Raw genomic sequence first — 8,857 nt, forward strand, 5'->3', positions numbered from 1 at the left:
TTCTTATTTAACCTCTTAACCAGTGCTTGCTGAATTCAGTTGAGCACTGAGGAAGACAACTCACAGGTGCAGGGTGAGCACTGCCTCTTCCACGCAGCCCTCCCTGACTGCCTGTTTTCCCCAGTGTTATTTCTCCTTCTCCTCTCTGCTCCCAGAATGCTCTGCCTGCTCCCCAACTAGAGCTTTTACCATGTGTTATCCTGAGTCGTAGGTATTTGTTACATATCCTGTCCTGTCCTTGTAAATCTCTTAAGAGAGAAGACTGTGTCACAGAGGACATACATTTGCAGCGTAGCAACTGCCTGAGGTTTACTGAATTGAAATGAATTTTAAATTTTTACTATTTCAAATGCTCTTCAAAGCCAGTTCCTGGTGTTCCTGGTTAGGGAGTGGAGGTGAGCTTCCAATACCTGGGAGCAGCTGTGTGTGTGTGTGTGTGTGTGTGTGTGTGTACGTGTACGTTTAGCTGGTCTGGCTTTACCAAAGGGTCTTCAGCCCCAGGTGGAAGTCCACACTTCTCTTCTTCCTTAGGGATCTGGACTGACCCATGGGTTGCCTGCCCTGCAGATTTTTTCTCTTTCCCTGCTCTTCCTGGGAGTGAGGCTCCATCCTTGCCCTTTCCAGCTTCTGCCACGTGCTGCATGAGGCTTCAGACAGCACAGGTCTGTTTTTAGATTTCTGCCTCACATGTGTTCAGTTAACTTAATGAGCTCTCTATAGGGGTAGCTTTCTTGAGAGACCGTTGCTAAGGGCCAGTCACATGTTTCTCACTGTGTTGTGATGGAAACGTGATGAGATGCTGATCCTAGCTTGGCAGAATCTGCTGGAGTGTCTGGTTAGAGTGGCCTCTTCTGCAGGAGCCTGTGGGATTTCACAGGCCAACAGATGCAAACTTGTGATTTCAGTGAAGGGACAAAGGGTGGTAAAATGCCAGGAGGGGGTGGCACGGGAAGCCTTCAGAGCCAAGCAGTGTGAGGGCACGTGTCCACTTCATCTGCTTTGCCTGAGTGCCACCTGTGGTGAGCACCCAGAAGCAGGAGCCTGTGGCCCCTGCCCTCCCAGAGTGTGGGAGCTGGGTGGGGAAGTGAGAGTAGTCAGAAATAGTTAATTGGCAATCTGCAGATGCGCATTCTAAGGGCAGAAAGTTGTTGGGGGGTTGGATCCCAGAGCAGAGAGAGTATGGAGGGCTGGAGTGGTCAGGAAAGGTAGCCCTTGAACTCGAAGGAAAGGAGCTCCCAGAAGGGCAGGATGGATCAGAATAAATAGTAACAGGAGGCGGTAGTGAGTCCCTTGGCAAAATGATGGTGATGGTCATCAGTCATTGACCTCTGTCTCTGGGCCAGGCCCCCTTCTAGGTATTACCTCTTTCTGTCCTCACAATCGCCAGAGAAGTTTGTGCTATTGTCCTGATTTTATAGGTAAGAACTGAGGCCCAGAGAGATTACATTCACTGTCCATGGTCACACAGCTGGTAAGCAGCCATCTGTAGTTAACCTCAGGTGTTCTGACTCCAAAGCATGCGTTGGGATCAAAGGGAGTAGCAGGGAGACCTGTCTGAGTGAGGATGAGACCTGGGAAAGCATGGAGAAGGTGACAAGTCCGTCTGTGGAGAGCCAGGACGGCTCCCGAGGGGCTTGGCCTGGATCCTGTGGTTAAGAGGTCTCCAGAGGAGGGGTGTACCTTCACGTGAACCACAAAAAAATCCCTGGCATAGAATATATTAGTGTGTAAATATAGATTATACACACAAAATATAAAAACTGTTAAAGAGTGAGGTAAAACTCTCTCTTTCTCTTTCTCTCTCTCTCTCTCTCACACACACACACACACAATGTATCCTTAAGGTGGAATTCTTAATGTAGAACACATAACAACATATATTATATAATATGTGAAGTAAAGTGAAGTGAAAGTTTCTCAGTCGTGTCTGACTCTGCGACCCCATGGACTGCAGCCGGCCAGGTTCCTCTGGCCTTAGCATTCTCCAGGCAAGAAAACTAGAGTGGGTTGCCATTCCGTTCTGCAGGGGATCCTTCCCAACCAGGGATCAAATCTGGGTCTCCTGCATTGCAGGCGGATTCTTTACCATCTGAGCCACCAGGGAAACCCTATATAATATGTACTAAATATTAAACATATATTACAGAGTCCTACAATTTATAATTTAACACTTTCCATATTTTGTGCTTTATGAAGTATACAATATACTGCTATAGTACTGTGACTTACATATAGTTAAATGTGTATATATTGGGGGGCACAAGTGCACAAATGTTTTACTGATGGGGTATGAAAATGGTTGGGTGTCTGCTGCTGCTGCTGCTGTTTAAGGTGTGAAGTCAAGACGTGTCCCCATAAGTCTCAGAAATTTACACCTCACAGAACCCCAGAGGGAGGTGGAAGCTGCGGGGGTGGGCAGTGTGACTCCTTCAGGCCTGGAGTGTGGTGAGTCACGTAAGTATGAGGCTGTGGGAAGGAGGGCAGGACTTGAAATAGGACTCAGGCCCTAGTCGGGGAGGACAAGGCCAGGAGGCAAAACCTGAAATCCCACTGGGTACTGTGACGTGTTCACAGCCGCTGCTGTGGCTCGGAGATGTCCAGGTGCAGGGCAGTGTCACACAGTGAGGTGTGCAGTGGGATTGGGATGGATGTCAGGATAGAGCAGGTTCCAGTCATGGGTGTGTGTCCAGGCCGGGAGAATCAGTAGGAGCAAAGCAGGGCTCCATGCTCGGTGTGCTGAGACACGTGACAGCATCAGGATTGAAAGTAAGACGTGGATTTGAGGACCACAACTGGTATAGCAAGTGGGTGAAGAGAGGTCATGTGGTCTAATGGTTAGAAGCATGGGCTTTAGAGTCAGAGCTGTCTGGGTTTTAAACCCACCTCTGTGTCTTGCAGCTGCATGAACTTGGGAGAATTCCTCAGCCTCACTGAACTTCACTTTCCTCACATGTAAAAGGATTAATGATGCCTACTTCATAAGGCAGTTGTGAAGATTGAGTGGAATCTACTGTGTATGTGGTACCATGCAGTAGATGATAATTGCTATGATTATTTTAGAATTATTGTTATTTTAGTGAGTTTTTGGGATAAGACAGCAGCCTGGAAATCATAACTGAGGCAAAAGCCAAAGGCAGGCCTGCCACTTGGGTAACTGGACACCAGTGCCTTCAGTTCCATTGGCCTCTGGTCAGGGAAAAAAGGAGGATCACAGATATAAAGCACCAGTTCTGGTGTGACAGCAGCTCGCTAAAACCTGAGTGAGCATGAATTGTGAGGAAGTTATATATGTTTATATAACTCCCTGATAGCAGTTATCACAGGGCCCACCTCCCCTCTCAGGGTCTTTGCACTAGTTCCTCCCTCTGTCCAGTCTGCCCTTACCCTGGTCTTTACCAAATTGGTTCCTTTTTGTCATCTTTGCATTTTAACTATGAAAAGTCAAAGTGAAAGAATTAGTTGTCAAAGTGAAAGAATTAGTCGCTTAGTTGTGTCTGACTCTGACACAATGGTAACTGTGTGCTACCATGGACTGTAACCTGCCAGGCTCCTCTGTCCGTGGAATTCTCCAGGCCAGAATACTGGAGTGGGTAGCCATTCCCTTCTCCAGGGGATCCTCCCAATCCAAGGATCAAACCCGGGTCTCCTGCATTGCAGGCAGGTTCTTTACCATCTGAGCCACCAGGAAAGCCCCAATTTTAACTATGACTGTCCTGGAAAAGCCCTTCCTGACCATTCACTCTAAAGCTGCTACCATTTATAGAGCAGTCTACCCAGTTCCAGCAGAATACTCCTTTTCAAATACATGTGGATTATTCACCAAGTTTGGCTGTATGCTGGCCATTAACCAATAAATTCAAAGGAAGAGAAAGAAGGTATTGTTAGGGGCTGGGTGAAAACACTGAGTCGCATCGACCACTCAAGTCCTGTACCCTAGCAGGAGCGGACTGCAAATTGACTGAGCTTCCTAGCAACTAAAGAAAAAAGGGAGCATAATCACAGTGGCTATGAGAAAAAATTAGCCTATTGCTAAAAATGGTGTGTTTATCACATCATCTCTCTGGGAAGAGTTGTCAGGCAGAAAAGAGACTTTTTGATGTTAACTTATGGAGGGTCTGTCAAGGGAATCTGAATGCTTATTATTATCATCATAATTGCTTTAGACTTTGTAAAAATTCTGTCTTAGTCTATGTGTGAGTTGGATACCATGACTACTGAATACTTAGTTTTTTTCAGCTCCTGATCAAACTGAAAATAATGAACTTGGCAAAAGGTTTTGAACCCAGATTTCACTGTCCCTTGGTCTCAGAAGTATCCTTTTCTCCCCCAGCTTTAATAAGATACAATTGACATAGACCATTGTGAATGTTTAAGGTATATAATATGGTGATTTTATATATGTATATGTTGCAAAATGGTTGCCACAATAAGGTTAATTAACACATCCGTGACTTCACATGATTATAGTTTTGTGTGTGTGTCTATGTGGTGAGTACTTTTAACATCTCTCTTTGCAATTTTAAAATATACAATATGGTATTACTAACTATAGTCATTGTGCTATATACATCACATCCCAGAACTTACTCACCTTATAACTGGAAATTCGTACCCCTTGACCACCTTCACTAATTTCCCCACCCCTTGCCCCTGGCGATCAACAGTCTGTTCTTTGTTTCTATAATTTGGTTCTTTTTAGATTCCAAATGTAAGTGAGGTCATTCAATATTTGTCTTTGTCAGATTAATTTCTCTTAGCATAATGTGTTCATTTCACGTCACAAATGGCTGGATATGTAATATTCCATTTTGTCTGTGTATGTGTACCACAGTTCTTTATCCATTCATTTATTAGTGGACACTTAGATTACAGGGACTTCCCTTTTGGCTCACAATCCTCCTGCAATGCACGAGACCCAGGTTTGATCCCTGGGTCGGGAAGATACCCTGGAGAAGGAAATGGCAACGCACTCCAGTATTCTTGCCTAGAGAATTCCATGGACAGAGGAGCCTGGTGGGCTACATGGGGGTCATAAAGAGTCGCTTCCATATCTTGGCTTTTGTAAATAATGTCACAATGAACACAGGGGTGCAGATATGCCTTCAAGATTGTGACTTCATTGCCTTTGGGGATGTACCCAGAAGTAGGATTGCTAGATCATATGATAACTCTATTTTGAGAAACCTCCATACTGTTTTACATAGAGACTACACTAATTTACATTCCTACCAGCAATGTACAAATGTTCTCCTTTGTCCACACCTTTGCTCGCATTTGTTAACTCTTGTCTTTTTGATATAGCCATCCTAACAGTTTTGAGGTGATATCTCATTATGGTTTTCATTTGTGTTTCCCTGATGAGTAGTGATCTTGAGTACTTTTTCAGGTACCATGGCCATTTGACCATCTTTGGATAGTCTTTTGGAATAAAATATATTCAGATCCTTTGCCTGTTTTTTATTTGGATTGCCTGGTGGTATATTTTGTTTGTTTTTTGCTTCGAGTTCTTTGAGTTCCTTATATATTTTGGACATTAACCCCTTATTGATGTGGTTTGCAAATGTTTTCTCCCATTCTGTAGGTTTCCTGTTCATTTTGTTGGTTATTTCTTTGGCTGTGCTGAAGCTTTTATGTAGTTTGATGTAGTCCCAATTATTTACTTTTGCCTTAGTTGCTTGTGCTTTGGGTGTCATATCAAAAAAAATCCTTGCTAAGACCAGTGTCAAGGGGAGAAGTACTTCCTTATTGAAGTGGATCCCAGAGAAGAATAGACCTCTTGGTCTCCAGTGCAACTGAGCAGAGATAGCCTCTCCGGCATCTAGCAGAAAGTGAAGGATTGTGGGAATCCAGAGCTGGGGCACTGGATTCTTTCAGGGCATCATGAACCACAGAAGGTATTCCAGCTGGCCTTGGTGGGAGAATTGGCATTCATCACTCAATTCTTCATTCTTAAAGAGATTTGCAATTTAAAAATCATATTAAAATGGACATTAATTCTAGGAAAGAGATCTTCCATTTTACATTTTAACTTAATGAAAGAATAAAAAGTAATAACTCAAATGAGTACTGATGTTTTCATATTATATTCTTGAGAAATCTATAATCCATTTTGTTAGAAGATACCTGCATTTATTAGCTATAAAATTTTAAACTTTTAATTGCATTGACAAGATATCATTATGTATAGCTACTAATATAAAATGGAAAAAAATTCACCCAAAATATTTCCACCACAATATATCAAATTGTTTTCATTATTTTGTACTTGTATGCTGCTTTTATGGGCTTCCCAGGTGGTGGTAGTGGTAAAGAACCTGACTGCCAAAGCAGGAGACATAAGAGATGCAGGTTCAATCCCTTGTTTGAGAAGATCCTCTTGGAGGAGAGCATTATATATATATATTTTTTATATATATACAAACTTTATATATATATATATGTATAACCCACTCCAGTATTCTTGCCTGGAGAATCCCATGGACAGAGGAGCCTGGCAGGCTACAGTTCTTGAGGTCTCAAGGAGTTGGACACAAGCTACTTAGCATGCGTGCATGCTGCTTTTATGCTGAATGTCAAATCATATAAACATTTAATATTTGTACAGTGTATTGTCTTTTTAAATGATAATATTATATTAATTACACATATCATAAGTTGATTAATTATTTCCATGCTGTTGTACACTTTGGTTGTTTCCAGTTTTTCACCATTATAGATATTGCTGCAGTAAACCCATTTTTTTTCTTTTGAAATAGTTCCCTCACATGGTATTTCAGAGTGTTTTGTATTCTTTTATGAGAGGATCAGTCATGTGTGGTCACAAGAGGAAAGAGGCTCAAGGTAAAAGAAAGTGTATTATACTAACAGGTCGTAGAGACAGGAAGAACAGCATGCCGCCCCAAGACACATAGAAAACACCAGGAAAGTGTTGGTCAGGAAGCAAATGATGAAATGGAGGAGAATGCTTAGGCTTCAGCCTTCATTGGGGTTTCTAGGGGAAAGGCAAGGCAGGACAGTCTGAGAAATATCACTTTCCTTTATGGGATGGGAGGGATCTCTCAGGCAGATTACCTAGCTAGCGCTGATCAGATGATTCCTGATTGACTGCTTTAAGATTCCATTTCTGAAAAAGGCTGAAACTATAATTAAGTCTTGATTTTGTGAAGTGGGGCTTAGCATAAGCAATGCCATTTTTGGCCTGTTGTCTTGTTTTTTTTTAACACTTTGATCATTTCATAGCTTTAAGTTAATCCCCCAGAGATCTGATAATTACTGTTTTGTTTTCTCCTAGTTTTTCTGTGTGTAATGAGAACTGTTTAACTCTTTAGCATCCACATGGGAATTTATTTTCAGTGTGTGGTATGAAGGGTTAATCTAAATTATTCTTTCCAAATAGCTTATTCTATCCCAATAATATTGAAAGAATTCATTTTTTATCATTATTTTGTGATGGTTCCTTTATAATATATTACTTCTCACAATCAGAGTAAGTCTCCAATTTCTATTCTCTATTTATTTACACATCTATCTTTTTGTCAGTAACCTGTTGTTTTTATTCATTGTTTTAAATCATACTGACGTACATGATATAACTAGTGTTCTTTGCTTCCCTTTAAAAATATGTTTTGTTTGGTTAAAATTAATTGATAATCATAATATATAATGAGTACTGACCCTGCTGTTGACATGAACCTTTCCATTTAATCGTTGCCACAACTCCCATAAGGTAGAATTATTACTATCTGCAGTAAGAGCACAATTGGCACTTTATTCATGATCTAGCAGCCCTCTCAGGCCCAAATTCGGGGCATATATGAGGCCTCTTCATTTGTCTGTCATAAAATCTTTTTGTTGTCTTTATATAGGTCTCACACATGGCATGCCAGACTTCTTTCTCAGTACATTCTGTATTTTATTGCTTTTATTGAGTAGTGCCCTTTCTGCTGCGACTACATCACAGGATTCCTCTGGCAACAGCACCCCTCACACATTTTAATTTCCACAAATTGCAGGCCCACGCCAGGGTCAGAACCCACCCATGCATGACTCTGGCCTTGTCATAGCCAGGCACCCTTTCCTTCCATACTGACATAGATACGCACGCGAATTATGTTCCTTTCTATTATGTTGGTGCAGACATAATTGCAGTTTCAGACCGTGAATTTTATTTTTTTTTATTTTTAAACTTTACATAATTGTATTAGTTTTGCCAAATATCAAAATGAATCCGCCACAGGTATACATGTGTTCCCCATCCTGAACCCTCCTCCCTGCTCCCTCCCCATACCATCCCTCTGGGTCATCCCAGTGCACCAGCCCCAAGCATCCAGTATCATGCATCAAACCTGGACTGGCAACTCGTTTCATACATGATATTTTACATGTTTCAATGCCATTCTCCCAAATCTTCCCACCCTCTCCCTCTCCCACAGAGTCCATAAGACTGTTCTATACATCAGTGTCTCTTTGGCTGTCTCTTACACAGGGTTATTGTTACCATCTTTCTAAATTCCATATATATGCGTTAGTATACTGTATTGGTGTTTTTCTTTCTGGCTTACTTCACTCTGTATAATAGGCTCCAGTTTCATCCACCTCATTAGAACTGATTCAAATGTATTCTTTTTAATGGCTGAGTAATACTCCATTGTGTATATGTACCACAGCTTTCTTATCCATTCATCTGCTGATGGACATCTAGGTTGCTTCCATGTCCTGGCTATTATAAACAGTGCTGCGATGAACATTGGGGTACACGTGTCTCTTTCCCTTCTGGTTTCCTCAGTGTGTATGCCCAGCAGTGGGATTGCTGGATCATAAGGCATGTCTATTTCCAGTTTTTTAAGGAATCTCCACA

Source organism: Bubalus kerabau, chromosome 9, assembly GCF_029407905.1.
Source record: "Bubalus kerabau isolate K-KA32 ecotype Philippines breed swamp buffalo chromosome 9, PCC_UOA_SB_1v2, whole genome shotgun sequence".
Classification (NCBI taxonomy): Eukaryota; Metazoa; Chordata; class Mammalia; order Artiodactyla; family Bovidae; genus Bubalus; species Bubalus kerabau.